Raw genomic sequence first — 15,744 nt, forward strand, 5'->3', positions numbered from 1 at the left:
TATCTCAACAAGCAACGATAGTTTTAGGAAAGCTTTCTGCAAACAAAAGTCATGCGAGCAGAACTATTCTAGCCAGTGTGAAAATACCCTAGAATACCAATTTCCTTCCCTGGAAATTGCTTTCGTGCAGTTATTGAAACCGATTACATACAAATTCAAGGAATAAAATTGAAGGAAGAGAGTGCCATAGCCTTAGCTTTTTTTGAAATACTAGAAAAAAAAATAAAATTGATTTATTTTAATGCGAATTTATTGCAATCACTTTCTTTTCACTCAAATAATGCTTCAAATTAAAAAAAGAATAAAAAATCAGAAAAAAATTTAAAAAAAATTTCAACTCGAAAATTTCATAAGGCTAAATTAAAATTGATTTATTGTAATGCCAATTGGTTGCAATGTGTTTCTTTTCACTCAAATAATGTTTAAAACAAAAAAAAAGAATGAAAAATTGTAAAAAAAAATATAAAAATTCAAAAAAATGAAAATTTTATAAGGCTCATTTTTGCGCCAAGTTTTGACTATAACTCGGTCGGTATCCAACGGATCGCCAATCTTTATCCTGTGGTCGATAGATGGCACCAATGGCTACATTTTCTTCTTTGACGGCCATGTCCTCAGATGTCTGTGCCAGAAGTTATTCGAGGAACCAAGTTCCATATCCTGTTTGAGAAAATGTAAAATTTTTACTCATTTTTGCACCAAGTTTTGCCTATAACTCGGTCGGTATCCAACGGATCGGCAATCTTTAACCTGTGGTCGATAGATGGCACCAATGGCTACATTTTCTTCTTGGACGGCCATGCCCTCAGATGTCTGTGCCAGAAGTTATTCGAGGAACCAAGTTCCATACCCTGTTTGAGAAAATGTAAAATTTTCCTCATTTTTGCACCAAGTTTTGCCTATAACTCGGTCGGTATCCAACGGATGACCAATCTTTAACCTGTGGTCGATAGATGGCACCAATGGCTACATTTTCTTCTTGGACGGCCATGCCCTCAGATGTCTGTGCCAGAAGTTATTCGAGGAACCAAGTTCCATACCCTGTTTGAGAAAATGTAAAATTTTCCTCATTTTTGCACCAAGTTTTGCCTATAACTCGGTCGATATCCAACGGATGGCCAATCTTTAACCTGTGGTCGATAGATGGCACCAATGGCTACATTTTCTTCTTGGACGGCCACGTCCTCAGATGCCAGAAGTTATTCGAGGAACCAAGTTCCATACCTTGTTTGAGAAAATGTAAAATATTCCTCATTTTTGAGCAATGTAGCAAAATTTTTTAATGTTATATATTTGAATGCGAATTTGTTGCAATAAGTTTCTTTTCACTCAAATACTGTTTTAAATTAAAAAAAGAATGAAAAATCAGAAAAAAATTTAAAAAAAAATTCTACTCGAAAATTTCATAAGGCTTACCCCTTACGTTTTTTTGGGAAATTTTGCAAAAAAAATTAAATTGATTTATTTTAATGCTAATTAGTTGAAATAAGTTTTTACTCAAATAATTGTTGCATTGTTAATTTTAATGCGTTCGCACACGCGACAATTGCTATGTATGTAGTGACGGGGTAAGAATTGAAGGGCAAAATGGATCACAACTTATTATACGTATTCGCCTTTCGGCGCTTCCATATTCCAAAAAGGGTGACCTCGGGGGTCGAATAATTGCATCGGCTGGGAGCGTATACAGCAGCTGAAAAGTAACGTTCCCAAAGGCGTCAAAGCAAGTGAAAACTAAACGACTTCTAAGCGTCATAAATCTCGCCTTGATTTATGACCTCTCGGAAGCGTCGGTGCAGTGGCGATGTTACCAGATAAAATGCACCCCCTTTTCCAGGCATTCGTTCATCGCGACCATGCAATCCGTTCCAACGTGCAGCAGCAACACACAAGGGAGCAATCGTAATCAGGAGACGCTGCCATCACTACTACTGTTGCTGCAGGTTGGTACTGGAATTGGAGCAAATTCACCGCCACTATGGACACCATAAACGTCCACAGCAGCATTAAACTACCGAAACATAATCGCACTTGGATGGAACTGTTTGTGTGCGTGTGCTTGTAGTAGAGAAAAAGGGAGCGAAAAAGTGAACCAGAAGCTTCCGTTTTGTTTGTGCAACGGTTCATAATTTATACGCAGATCAGTCCCTCAACGGCTTTGCCAAAAGATACAGACGAGTTACAGCTGAAGTGCGTTTGCCAAGAGAGTAAAGCAAAAAAGCCCGTATCTTCATAGCATCTTTTGGAAAAGCCCTGAAGGGATTTTTGTTTCGAAGAAGAACATGATAAAGGAGAGAAAAGTGAAGTAAGAATGAAAGCTGTGTCGAAGGCACGCATATTAATCATACATTTTTTTCTTCCCACTTTATCCATTCTCATCTTGTTTGACGTAATAAGTGATCTGCCTGTGGAAAAAATCGCTATCATCTACGGTTTATTTATTTTTTCCCCTATTAAGTATTTAGTTTTGAGGGCATTTGAAAACAATATGCAATTTGTAGATGAGATATTGATTTAAATATTGTAAAGCAAAAATTATTATAATCTTTTTTCAATAGTCAATGTGCTTCACGAAAGAATTGTTTTCTTGGAACAGAAGAATGGTTTGATATCCCGGAGTCATTTTTTATCTTAGGAAAGCAGAAGTATTATACTGAACCTGATCAAAAAACAATATAGGAAGGAAGTTTCATAAAGTCGTGAGGCAGAACTTTCATCACAGCAGATTGATATTCCATTGTAGACTGGTTGAAAGATCAAAATTTCTACGAAGCCTACAGAATATATAGCTTTTAAATTACAACCCTCTCACAGCAGTGAAATAAACCTACACTCGTCTAATGAGTTAATCAACATTATAACATTTTTTCATTGATGACTACTTAAACGGGAAGGAAATGAAACATAAAATCATAAGACGATCCGTAACCGTTACGCCACAGCTAATTCCCTTGGTGCCGCTAATTACAAACCGCCGAAAATGAACCCCAAAGATTCTGCTGACGACCTCCAGAAATGAAGCCATTTGCGAATCTTCGAACTGCGGCTTTAGAATAGACAATATGAAGACCTCCTACAAGGATGCTTCCAGGCTGCATGCGGACCGATCCAGACGGTCGGTCATTAACTAAACGGAAAGGAACATTATTAGCGTCTTTTTCTGCTTGCTTTGTTTTGTTTTTATTTCGTATATCGCTGGCCAAGATCCCGGAACAACCCTTGGAGGAGTTTTAATGGATGGATCGATCAGCGGAATGAGCTAATTTTGTTCGTTAGATACGGGTTGCACTCTAGGAAAGTAAATATTTCCACTTCGCAAAAATCAAGCATCAAACATTGCTTAAACGAAGTCACATTCGGTATCAAAAATTATTCTCGCAGTCAATTTTACAGCTAACATAAAAGAGTCCCACGGTCGGAAATGCACTTCCCATTCCGGAAGGCATGCGGCCCAAAAGTCCTATCATTATCCTGCCACTTCAAATAGGCAACGGTTCGATTTTGAAAAATGGACGCACGTTTTGGGATAATCTTTCCTTCGGGCGATGATGTTAACACGCTTCCTTTTCCGGAAGCGAACCTCTTCGGTCCCATTTCGGTTTGCACCCTCTCAATCCGCCTATCAACGTGTTATTATTTTTAATTTGTATTTGCATCAATGTTGTCCCTTTTCGTTCTGGGACCTTTCGAGCATTTCCTTTTACTTCCCCAAGGCAGTCACATTTTATGGTGTGGAAAGAAAGAATTTTGGTAACAATAACAAAATAATAAAACAGTTTTGCATTGCTGTAGAGATAATTCGGTTGTGAGAATCCATCGGTATGGCAGGGAATGCTGATTCGATGACCCGTTTTCGTAATGTCCATTGGAGAAAAAGGAAGACTTCAGCGATGCGCGAGAAAATTTAATCACCTTGGGGGCATTTGTATTTACTACCGAACGAATGAACAACCCATGATCGCTGCTTTGATTATTTATCGATCCAAAGCTACGAAAAGTGGAACCTCCTTTTTTATTTCAAAAAGAAACTTTATTCCAGCTTGTTATACAAAAACAGCGCGTAGCGCTTTTTCGTAACGTATAATTTACACAATCGACAACGGTTTGTTTGCTTTAAAATATGCTTAAAATATGTATGTACACGATAGCGTCATCGATGAGAATTTTTGTGCACAAGCAACACAAGGTGTTTTTGGTGAATTGATTGCATATTATTTACACGTTTGTTTTCTTTGTTTTCTCTTGATATTTATCCTTCAGAATGAAACTCTTCTTATGCTGTAAGATGAACAAATACGACACAATGTCTTAATTAAAGTTGATATCTACCCAATCATGAGAACAGAAAAGCGTGATCATAATGAAAACATTGATGACAACGCTTTGAAAACAGCGACGGCGTAACGAAATCATTTGCTTTGTCTTGACTTTAGTTTTGTTTCCCAACAGCACCCGGAATGTCTAATCATTTCACCTTCCACACCCATTTTCCTTACTGGCTATATGATGCCATTGGCCGGGGGAGAAAAACTTTTCTTCCGCTCGTTTCGTTTTTGGTATAACCTTTGGTGTAACGTGAAATGGACATTCGCGTAGTGAATGTGGAAAGGAAAGCCGGAAAAAACTCGCCTAACCGAAGACCCATCATCTCGTCACTGGAAAGGATATCAGTTTTTTCCTGAATGGAAAAGGCTCGATTCAGTTGTCAATTTTCCTTGCAGCACTGTTCGTATCGGAAGTTTTCCTCGTTTATTTTTTTTTTGGTATGGAAAAGCGGAAACTCACTGTCCAGAAGTCCGTTTGAACGGATGGTGAAGCGAAAAAGTTTTCCGATCGATCACAAACGACTTTATCCCTCTGCTCACCTTCGTTTCTTGCCGATAGGACTGTAACCATTCATGTTTTTTTTGCCACCTTATTGCTTCCTTTTGCTTGATACATAATGAAAGGATTCGCGAATGCCATACTTCCACCGAGAGCAACGAGCCCATTTCAGTAGCTCGCCCTTGACATATCAGCGGAATGCTGTCTAGTAGTTTGCACTTCCGTTTGCACTTTTCACACCTCGCACCACCGAGGCTCGAGTTTCATCTGTCCTCTTATATCGAGGCGGCGGTTGATGTTTATCGGACATTTATTAGGTTATCGTAGTTGTCGAGTGACTATTTGAGTTTCCTTTTTTGTTGCTGTGGTCGCTTTGTAACACCGAAGTTGTAACCAAAGTTCGTTTTGGGTTGAGATTTCTGACCGACACTCGGAAACGGCTTCCGAGGCAGTCGTAACTTTGCTTTTGCAAAAGACCTTCAATCATACAAAAACTTATTATAGACGACAGTGGCCATTATTGCGTGAATTGGTAGGTAAAAGGCACTCAAAGTTAGTGGTTAAAGTAAGTTTTCTAAACATTCTGTTAATGACATCAGCATTTGACTTTGCCTGCTAGTGGTGGTGAAAAAGTGCAAGTGTACGTTGCTTTTTACGGAGGTATTTATAACAGTTTATATGTACAATGCTAATCTTATTTAAGAAAATGGTTGATAGTTGAACTTTGTATCTTAAGATGCGCAAATAAATATATTATGTAGGAAAAGGTCAACAAGCTTCCCAATTCCCATTCCCAGTTTTTATAATAACCAATCAGCATTTCTATAAACATTCAACTGATCGCATAGCTTTTAAAATTATCATGTTTCTATAGCTTTTATTTCTACTTCCATTGGCACCATATTCCTACCTTTTGTCGTATTTTATTGTCTTATTTCTAACACTCTCCAATTTAGGAGATTAAAAAACTCTTTCCAAAATCCAATTAGAGGGGAAATAACGATCCCGATAACCCTCTGTTTTAACGTCGGTGCCTTTTATTCTTTGGAGAAGCAATCTTTTTTATGGCTTCTTGAATGATCTTGAAATAGACACTAGTAGAGTGCAGGTGTTGGAATGCTTAAGATTTAATTTCTACCCAAAAAAAAGCGAAAGAATTTTATGGTGTAAGTGTTAACTTTTCCTTTCTTTGGGTAAATCAGGATTTCGAATAAAAATGACATTACTTTGCTGTTAATAGTTTGCCACGTTCGATATACAGGTATTCCCCGATATACGCTATCAATGCGGACCGGAGGCAATCGCGTAACTCGAATATTAGCGTATATCGAATTCTTGGTTTGATGATAGATTTCTTTGTATATCACCATCTTTTTGCGGATTTTCCAACTTACATTACTGAACATTTCTTCATCTTCGTCCATTGGTTATATTTCCGATAATGTTTTATCCATATAACTGTTAAGTTGTTGTTACTGCTATATAGAAACTCGTTACGACAGGCTTTGAAGATTTTTTTTTTAATTTGCTTCTTTGTTAACGAAGTTAAATGTCAATTTCGAAAAAATCGCGTATAGCGAAATCGCATATATCGAGTATGGCGTATATCGGGGAATACCAGTACAATGAAACAATTCGATTTGGCTGTCTTGCATCCAAAATAATAGAACAAAAAATACACCAGCGTGCGATCCTTGAAGGCCACAAACAAGATTGGTTGACAAAAGACAAAATAAATCCACCGTTTTGGATGGTTGGTTGGTTGGTTGGCGCACGTTTGGTTTGGTGCGGCTACATTTAACACAACTAACCAGACGACGACCAGACGAGCGATGTGCCAAGCGTCAACAGCAACAACACCCTGTGGCCCTGTATGACATGTTTGAGACAAGTGTAACCGCACCCCATTGCCATTGAGCGTACATGTGTCCTGGGGCCGTGTAGGGCCGTTGTACGTGATGTGGTTTTGTTTATCTGCTCTGCGTCGTTGTTTGGTGGCGAATCAGCTGTGATTGATTGGAGGAAAAATTCTATTCTTCGTCGTGAGCGGACAAAGAACACGCGTATGCAGGATGCGTACAACTTTAGTGTTTTCCTTTGTTGTGTGCGCGTACAGAATGGAAAACAGGGTATAGCCTTCTTTTTATCATCAGGAGCTATCCAAATTGTTTTGCTGTGGATTTTGGATTCAGTTTTTCGATAGGTTGATTGGGGATGAAATTTCATTAGACATTTTCACTTTTGACCTTGCATGCGACCTTCTGTCTGAGTGAGTTCCTATCCGCAAAGCGAAATAAAGGAAATTGATTCTTTTGACACCACGATGATTAGCTTCTTCCGGTTCGGCTTTTGTGACTTTTCCTTTCGCCAGCTTATACTTAGCTTAATGAAATTGGAAACAACCCAACAACTGAACCATCTCCCATACCTAATGTTGCCAAATTTCCTTCCATTTTGGCAGCACACTCCATTTCTGCTACCATGTTTGATGGATGGTATCGTTTACGGACCGACATCCCTTAGAAGCTATCCATTGTCCAGTGGTGGACAAGAACCAAAAAAGAAGAAGAAAAGAAAAACAATAGCAAAAGGACCTAAATTGCACCATTATCTTCATTACCGTTCATAATTCACACCATATCGCGATGGGAAAAATGGTTCCCGCTCGCACGAGCAGCAACGCAATGGCGAAAAGGAAAGAATCTCCTTCTTCTTGTGTATGAGATTTCGCTTATCATCCTCATCTATCCCTAGGGTAAGATTATTTCATTGAGGAAATCGCCGTATGCGTATATGTCGTATGCTTTCCGAGGTTTTTGGCTCATGTTCGCTGGCTGTTTATGCTCCACCTGCTTGTGGTTGTTTATTATGCTCCGGGCTATAATAGATAGGAACGAAATGTTCATCAAGGCAGAAAATTGGAATTCAATGATCGGTTGATGGACAGAGCTACCAGACTACTTCAGGTCTGAGGCATAAAAAATCATCCAAGCATTGCCAACTTTAGCGTTAAACAAGCCCGAAGATTATATTTAGTTACATTAGTCGTTTATAGTGTTTCTATAGCTATTTCTTGCACTCTGCATTATACTAAGTAATGTGATTATTTCTAATAGGATATTTCACTTCAGGAAAGAAGCTTTAATCATCCGTTCTTCAATTGTTTTCCATGTAAAGCCCGTCTGTTATGCATTCATTTTTTCACTTCAACTAGCACTTCAACAACAACTACACATTTCACTTTTCTGTTCTGAAGAACCTGTCAAGCTGCTGTCGCTTTCCTTCTCCCTTAGCTTAGTATCTCTCTGAAGCGTCCTTAGCTTCCAACGCCATTGTTACAACGGTTCGAGGTGGGGAAAATGATTCCACTCAGCCGAACGAAACAATTGGCCCGGTGGGCGCCGAAGTGGATGACGACGATGATGATTATTTCCTTATTGTTTAAGTTCCTGCCACGGGAGAAGAAGAACGTGTACCAGAACACCCGCAGGCACGTGTTGACGGCGCATCAATTGGAAAAGAGAGAAAAAACAGACACCAACGATGGCGATGAAAGTTTCCCGCCTGTTTTGGATAGTTTTTCTTCATGCGCTTCCTAGCATTCGAGTGGTGTAGTAAAAATGAATCCTTGCCAAGTTGTTGGAATAAAGCGGGAAAAAGCACCGTCAACTCAAATGATAAATGGCTTAATGATATGAGACATTATTTGTCACCTTGCCTTTTGTCTCTTTGGCGAATGTTTGCGACACACAGGAGATATTAAAGAAGAGCGCGTAGTGAGAAGAATAACAGAAAAGGAAGGAGGATGCCTGAGGTTGGAGGGAGACTGTAATCTCATTTCAAACGGTTATTTAGGACCACTACTGACCAACATGTAACCAACTTTCAAAACGGGGCTTTTTGAACCCTTGGCGGAAATAAGACTTTCGCAGCGTCTCAGGCAGGAGTTGTCAGGGGCTGTAGACCTATCAACCCGAGACTAATAGGTTCACGCGTGTGGTGGTAATTGAATTGTTGCCGCAAGGCTGCTGCTGATGTTCTGATGGCCAATGCTCAGCTTCCTGGTGTAGCTAGAAGTGTCTAACGTAGTCCGACAAACTGTCAAACAGCAATGGTACCTATCTTGTTACACCTGGGCTCCTGTGGGACACACTGCCCAGAATCGTGTGTGGGTCGTGATTCAATTTCTCACATGTCCAACGTCCGGTCAGCAGTGTACGGTAACACATTCTACCAACCTCTGGTTTGGATAAGACCCTTTTCCCGCACTGTGTTTGTTGCAAAAGGGTAAGAGTGATGTGGCAGGGGTTGCGTTATTTTACAAATGGACCAACACCGTTTCTGTAACGGCGCAGAATCGATAAGATACCCGCGTTTGGACCACCCTACCGACGGCGAGCATAAATAGGGGTGGTCATTTTCTCGAGTGGGCGCTGGATTAGTGAACAACATGCTACGACAGATTGCTCCAAAACTGGTCGTGGTGGTCCATGCGCTGCAGGAAGTCAGCGGGAAGTACGGATTCGAATTTGAACCCGTTATTTTCTAACCCCGTTTTCTTTCGCTCGCTACTCGCACGCAACATGACGTTTGCGACGGACGCTTTTCTTCTTGGGGTATCTTTTTCTTCATTTGTTCTGCCCTTCATTAGAGCGTGTGTACGGTGTTGATAGTCGGTTCTCCCCTGTATGTGAGCACCTAGCACATATGGTGGAGTTCGATTGGTGCACACGCCGAGGATAAATGGCCGCCATTTCTTTGGACGGACCTCCAAGGTTTGAAGTCAGACCGTCAGACCGCTAAACGAATCCTTACGGACTTTGGTGAAGCAATCAGGCGTTAAGCTTGACGCAAAGTGAAGAAATTGAATGGGCGTTCGATGATTGAAACTCTTTGCCCGGAACCCTGCCAGCAGTTGGCCGCATACTACCCCATTGAGTTGAGGCAGAAAATTCACATTTCCCTGTTCCATACATGCAATTGCTAATCGTGTCGCAGATAATCGGATTTATGGCAGCCGGGTATTAATCTCCGTTCGGTCAGCATCGCATTTTCCACGATCCAATTCCAGTGCCCGAGTGCGGGTGTCTCTGTCTTTGACACGGTCAGCTGGCAGCTATCAGCAATTGACTTATGCAGCCCCGAAGCCTCAGCGCAGAGGCTTTGGAAAAGCTGAGCTTTTTTAAATTGTGTCTACCCACTACGCTATTCCTAAGCCTGGGTGCATTGTCATTTGGATGGACAAAGTAGACGTTTATGATGTGATTGCATTTGATGTACGGCGAAACCTCGGCATTCGGATCGCGTTTGTGCTGTCTGGCAGTATGCAAAATAGCTGGCAGTATTGGAGTGATTAGCTTGACAGCGTTTAATTTTTGTGCTGACTTGCTTGTAACCAGAGCCCCGAAGCATCGAGGCAATGATGTTGAAACGAGAGATAATTTATGCTTGTGAAGCGTTTTCACATACAGTCAAAGCATGTTTGATATGAATTTCAACGTGTCCGTCAATGGTAGTTAGATTAAATCCAGGAATGATAAGCAATAAGTGCTGTCAATATAGAATCAGTTCGAGTTTTAGCAATCAATTTTATAACTGAAATGTTGAACTGTGTAGAAAAATATTTTTTAGCGCTCCAGGAAAAGTTTGCAACTGTTCCAATCATTTTAGAGGAATCTACACCAACAAATTGATCAATAAAGTTTCCTGTTATGTTTTAGAGAGAAAGGGAAAACCGACTTGTGCAAACAGCCAGTGGAAAGTATTTGATTTGCAGCCGGTAATAAGCTTTTAGACATCTTCAAGTAATGATTGTACATTAACTTCATACCAGCCACATACAGCCGGCAGTCACAGCGTATAGGCAGTCTCATGTGATGTTGACCATTTTTTCCTTTCTGTCCCACATACTTTTTCTTCAATATGCAATTTGTTATTCACCGAGGCAAGATTCCATCGATTACCTATCGATTTTCTATCACCATCCAGAGTGAGGGGGGTGTTTAAATGGCTTCATTACGTACGCGTGGACTCGGAGTTTTTTTTACGTGTACGCTTCCTTACACTAAGCAAATTTTGAGCTGTCAAACCACTTGTCGTTGCTGCTGCTACTTCCACTGTTGCTGCCGGGTTATGGTGGAGATTCGGTACTTGACTGTGGGCACTGGTGTACTTAATAGCCTGGCAGATGTCTTCGTGTTTCGAGGCTACGTAGCCGTCCCAAAGTGGCCGTTCGAGTTCGAGTGGTTACAAATTGAAAGGAAAAGTCCTATGATGGCAGAATGGGCCATTTGGAGATGCCATCGTTTATTGGTTTTTATGAACGTCTATTAATGAACATGTCGAAACAGACGGTGAATGGAGCTGCACTAACGTGTATCTGGTTCATATTGAATCGGTCTAGTTCATATTGAGGCCCGACCAAGAAAACATGCCCATATTAGAATGTCTTTGCGCATCATACTTTAGTACATTCTTATCTTTGTTGGCATGCACAGAAAGTGTCGAATAAAAAACAACCCAGACGAATGTATAAAATTGTAATAATTTCAATAAAAGAATGGTCAATAATTATAGACTGATTAGATAACTAGTTAGCCTTTTACATAATGCACGTGTCTCGCAGGGTTTGCTTTGTCAAAACATAATTAAATTCCTCTTCAAATCACAGTTGGTCGAATCACTTTCCTATTCAATAACAAATTTCAACACACGCCAAATAAACACTCAAGGGTTAATTGAGGTTCACTCGATATCTCCGATTACTTCTACTACCATAGCCGTTTCATCCCATGCGGCCTATTTGAACATAAGCACCCGGTAACGGGTAATCCGTATCTCCCGAACCGCTTTTGACCGTAATTGTCGTAAATCGCACAACTCTTGTTCCACCTCCAGACCGTCGGGTACCATGTTTGGTTTGTTCTTCTTCTCCAAAAAAAAAAGGAAAATAAACTTTTCGATGATCGTGATCTCCCACCGTGAGCGTATTACGATGCCACATGAGTGAAACTGAAATCGAAGGCGACGCGGCGACTGATCCATTCAAAGACACTTGAAATCGAGCTGCATGCAATCGTAGGGATTCGATCGGTGATCGGTGTTTGAAGCGGAGGCAACGAAAAACGACACCCCAAACGGGAACATCAACCCGCGCACGATGTTTACATGATTTACATTAATAAGTTTTACTTTTCTGGGGGAAAGAAAGTTACGCACCGAAGTAAAAAAGCACCATTTAACTTCTTTTTCCCCGAAAAGGCAGTTGGGCTGATGAAACGGAATCCTCCAGAAACGGCTTTAATCACTACGTGCAGAGGACTTTATATGGAGTGCGTTTCCTACGAATATCAAAACACACCATCGAAACGCATCTTCGTTCCCCAAATAGCGCCGCTTCGGTATCGGTTATCGGGGCGGAAAAGAAATTGGAAACCCGCTGCTTCTTTGGACGGATGCATTCGATCCGGTAGGGCTCATTTTCGACAACGGGCTTAAGGGTTGTTGACTACGAGCTTCCAAACGATCTGCCGAAATGCTCTTGGCACATTATCATAATGTCCGATAGGACACCGTGACACAAGCTCCTACTCTCCCACGTTAAAATTATCTTATTATGAATGGGTCCTTTTCTCTCTTCAGGGCTTTAACAGCAGAACAGGAAATCGCACTGATGGCTGCGGGTTAAGATGGGATGTACTTCGTTCATACCATTACCAGCAACACTATTTGTCCAACCTGCTGTACAACAGTAAAATTCACATTTTATAATGCATATGCAGATATATAATTGTCACAAATAAATTAACGAATTGATTTTTCTCTTTCTGCTGGACAACCTTAACTTAATTGACTGCACCTGCTTAGCATCTTGGGCCGTTGACCTAGTTACCCATAAAAAAAAAAACAAAAAGGGAAAGCAAGGCGGCTTGTAAACATTGGCGTCATGAGACATTCTTGATCGCGTCGGAATGGCCAAAGCGACTTGCATCACTATTTGCATAAAGGAAGTCGCAGTTCTTCGCTTACTAAAACTAAGCAGCATTCAACTTTCACTTCCTCCCTTCGCGCGAATTGCATTATGCGTGGGAGATACGATAGAAATGGTAATGAAATATACTTTAATCATATCATATGAAACGTATATAATACTCCTACTGATGTTGATAAAATGACTAAAATCAAACATTCCAGCTAAAGCCCAAAAAAAGACTCCCCTAACACAGGAGAATGAAGCGGTTTGAGTTACTGTTTCAAATAGAAATGATATTCAAATTGGAGCAATACATTAGCTGCTACAACCCGTATGTTTAAGCACTTCATAAAAATCCAATTAGAGAAGTTGATAAAATCGACTTGATCTTAAATTCTTCATTGGTAATGATCGTCGACCGTCTTTAAAGTTCTTAATTCAAACGATTCAAACGGCCTGTGCCCGTAACTCCATACAACCAGCCCCAGCGGAATGAACGTTGCTCTTGTTTGTCATTTGGTGGTTGTTTGTATTTACTTCCATTGCTTTTTTTCCCGTCGACGCACCACATGCACCCACAGATGGTTTGTTTATTTATTTATTCAAATTTTATTGCATTTAGATGACCACTAAAGTGAGGCGCTCTCAATCGTTTAGTTGAGGTACCCTTCGGCATCGTTTTTGTATATTTTTTTTCTTCTCCCAACGGTTTGAAACGAGTCATCCAACTTGTTGCAATGGCGCCACCGTATGCGTTACATATCGCGCATCATAACTGACCCTGCCAGGCTGCTCGCAAATGTCCAACTAGACGAGCAGTCGCGGCTATCAACATGCAACGTGCCAGAAGCCTAAGGGTTTGGCCGAACCGGCCTGAATGCTCGGTTTTTCTACGGCACGCATGAGAGATTTAATTACTCATACTAGCCACCCTGAGTGCGGCTACCAGACCAGAGAAGAAGCTGCAAGGTAGTGTCGCTAGGCTTGTCTTTCGCGGGAAGCAATTAAGATTAATGATTTATTTATTGACCTAGCCTATCGTAGCCTATCGTAGGCTGTGCTAGCTTGAGTCGAGTTTGCTTTGGGCAGTTACAGATTGGAAGCCGGCAATGTGGAAATGAGTCTGGGCGTTGGGATTAGCTAAGGGATTTTTCTTTATATTCAGTCGATGTTGACAAGCAGCCACACTAGAAAGCTGCGAAAGGAAGTTAATATAATTGAAGAAGAAAAAAAGTTTCACAAGATGGGTATAGAAGAATGACACGTTTTGAAGTTGTAGTTATCGGATCCGGATCGAAGTTGTACAGCAGCAGTTACTGGTGCTTGTATTTCAAATCTAATCTCGTTCCATTTTTTTGTGGTAGAGAAAACATGAATCCTTGTTTTGTCACCATCTCGATACATCAATCAATCTGTCTGCCGATTGTTTCGATGCGATAAAAGTAGATGCTAGGCAAGAGGAGAAGAAATGGCAAGAGAAGGAATGGCGTTTTGCTACCGTTTGGGGTAAACATTCATGGAAGCGCAGGTACTACTGACCTGAATTAAAGCAACGATCGTCGAATAAGCATTCAGGTCAGGGTTTGTCTGGGACGTGCCTTTTGGGAAAAGGATCAATGTGATTTTAATCTTCAATATTTACTTCATCCAGGCCTATCCCTTGCAAGGCTCTCAAACATGTTTGTATAGTACATATTTTCCGTTTTCTGCTCGAGGACATACACGCGACATTCGACTGGAAGTACGACCCGGATGATACATTTCCTGAGGCGGATAATCTCATCTTTGTAATCCACACATACACACACGCACACACTGTTCGGCTCTCCCGTGGCGAATGAACGATCTTGTGGAGGATCAATATAATCGTCTGTAGGGAGTTGTCCTTCGTTTTCGTATAGCTTGGTTTGTTAAGCAAAAAAGGGCTCATCTTGGGTGGTTTAAGCCGCTTCCTAATGAGTAGGTTGAGTCTACGGTGGTAACTGGCGATAAATAAAGGTTTGATTTGCCATGAACCAGCGACTTTTGGAGCAATATATCATTGTACTACTGCCAACTAAATGATATCATTGTACTACTGGCGCAGTATTGTCATTCAGTATTGAAACCGAAAGCTAAAGGTTGTCTGAGCCATGAATTGTAAATTGAGGTCATGGTTTCGTGATCTAGGAAGAAACTATTTCTCAATACTCATTACTTGTTTAAAATAAATCAGATTTTAAAGCATACATAGCTTCTCCTCAATAAGAGCTACAAAAATAATTTGTCATCTAAATACAACAGTCTCGTTTGATATTGATGCTTTTTATTGGCTTTAGCGTTTAACATGAGCTTCAGAGCGATCAGTATTTCCACCATCTTTAGCAACCGCTTTGTCGATGCGGCGCCACGGCTTTGTTTGTTTTAAAAATAAATATATTTATTCAGGACCCATAAAACAAGGCATGGAGATCCAAGGCAACAGATCTCCAGCTTCAATCGTATCCGATGGAGAAATATTTTTAAACCCACTTTTTTCATTTTTCTTTCCTGGGATGTGCTACAGGAAGGTAAGTGTCTCAGGGGCATAACCCTTGGTGAAAAAATATATGTACCATATGGCTATCATGTTTTCCAAATCATACGCACCATTAGGCGGAACGATTCATAAACCTAAACTACATCCTCTTTGAGTATAAAGGCAACCGTTGCAAAGAGTAGGAAAACATAGACAAAATTATTGTCTACTTATATGCGTTGCTATGATTTGCTATGATTATGAACCCCAGAAATTCTGTCTCTGTGTAAATCACACCTATCCCAATTAATATCTTCCTCGATAATTGAGCTTTGAAATGCTTGATTCGTTCTGTGCCGTAAAAAGCCACGATGATGTATTTTTATGTCACCATCCTGCTTTTTTTCTCTTGCTCTCTAAACAAACAGCTTAAATCCGGTAGGTTCTGTAA

General features: G+C 40.6%; 1 protein-coding gene across 8 annotated transcripts in view; it reads right to left on the reverse strand.

Annotated features, from left to right (window-relative positions):
- LOC125763387 (uncharacterized) overlaps positions 1 to 15,744 on the reverse strand; it is a 98,864-nt gene that overhangs the window by 27,045 nt on the left and 56,075 nt on the right. The window lies entirely within an intron of this gene.

The sequence above is a fragment of the Anopheles funestus genome, chromosome 2RL (genome assembly GCF_943734845.2).
Source record: "Anopheles funestus chromosome 2RL, idAnoFuneDA-416_04, whole genome shotgun sequence".
Classification (NCBI taxonomy): domain Eukaryota; kingdom Metazoa; phylum Arthropoda; class Insecta; order Diptera; family Culicidae; genus Anopheles; species Anopheles funestus.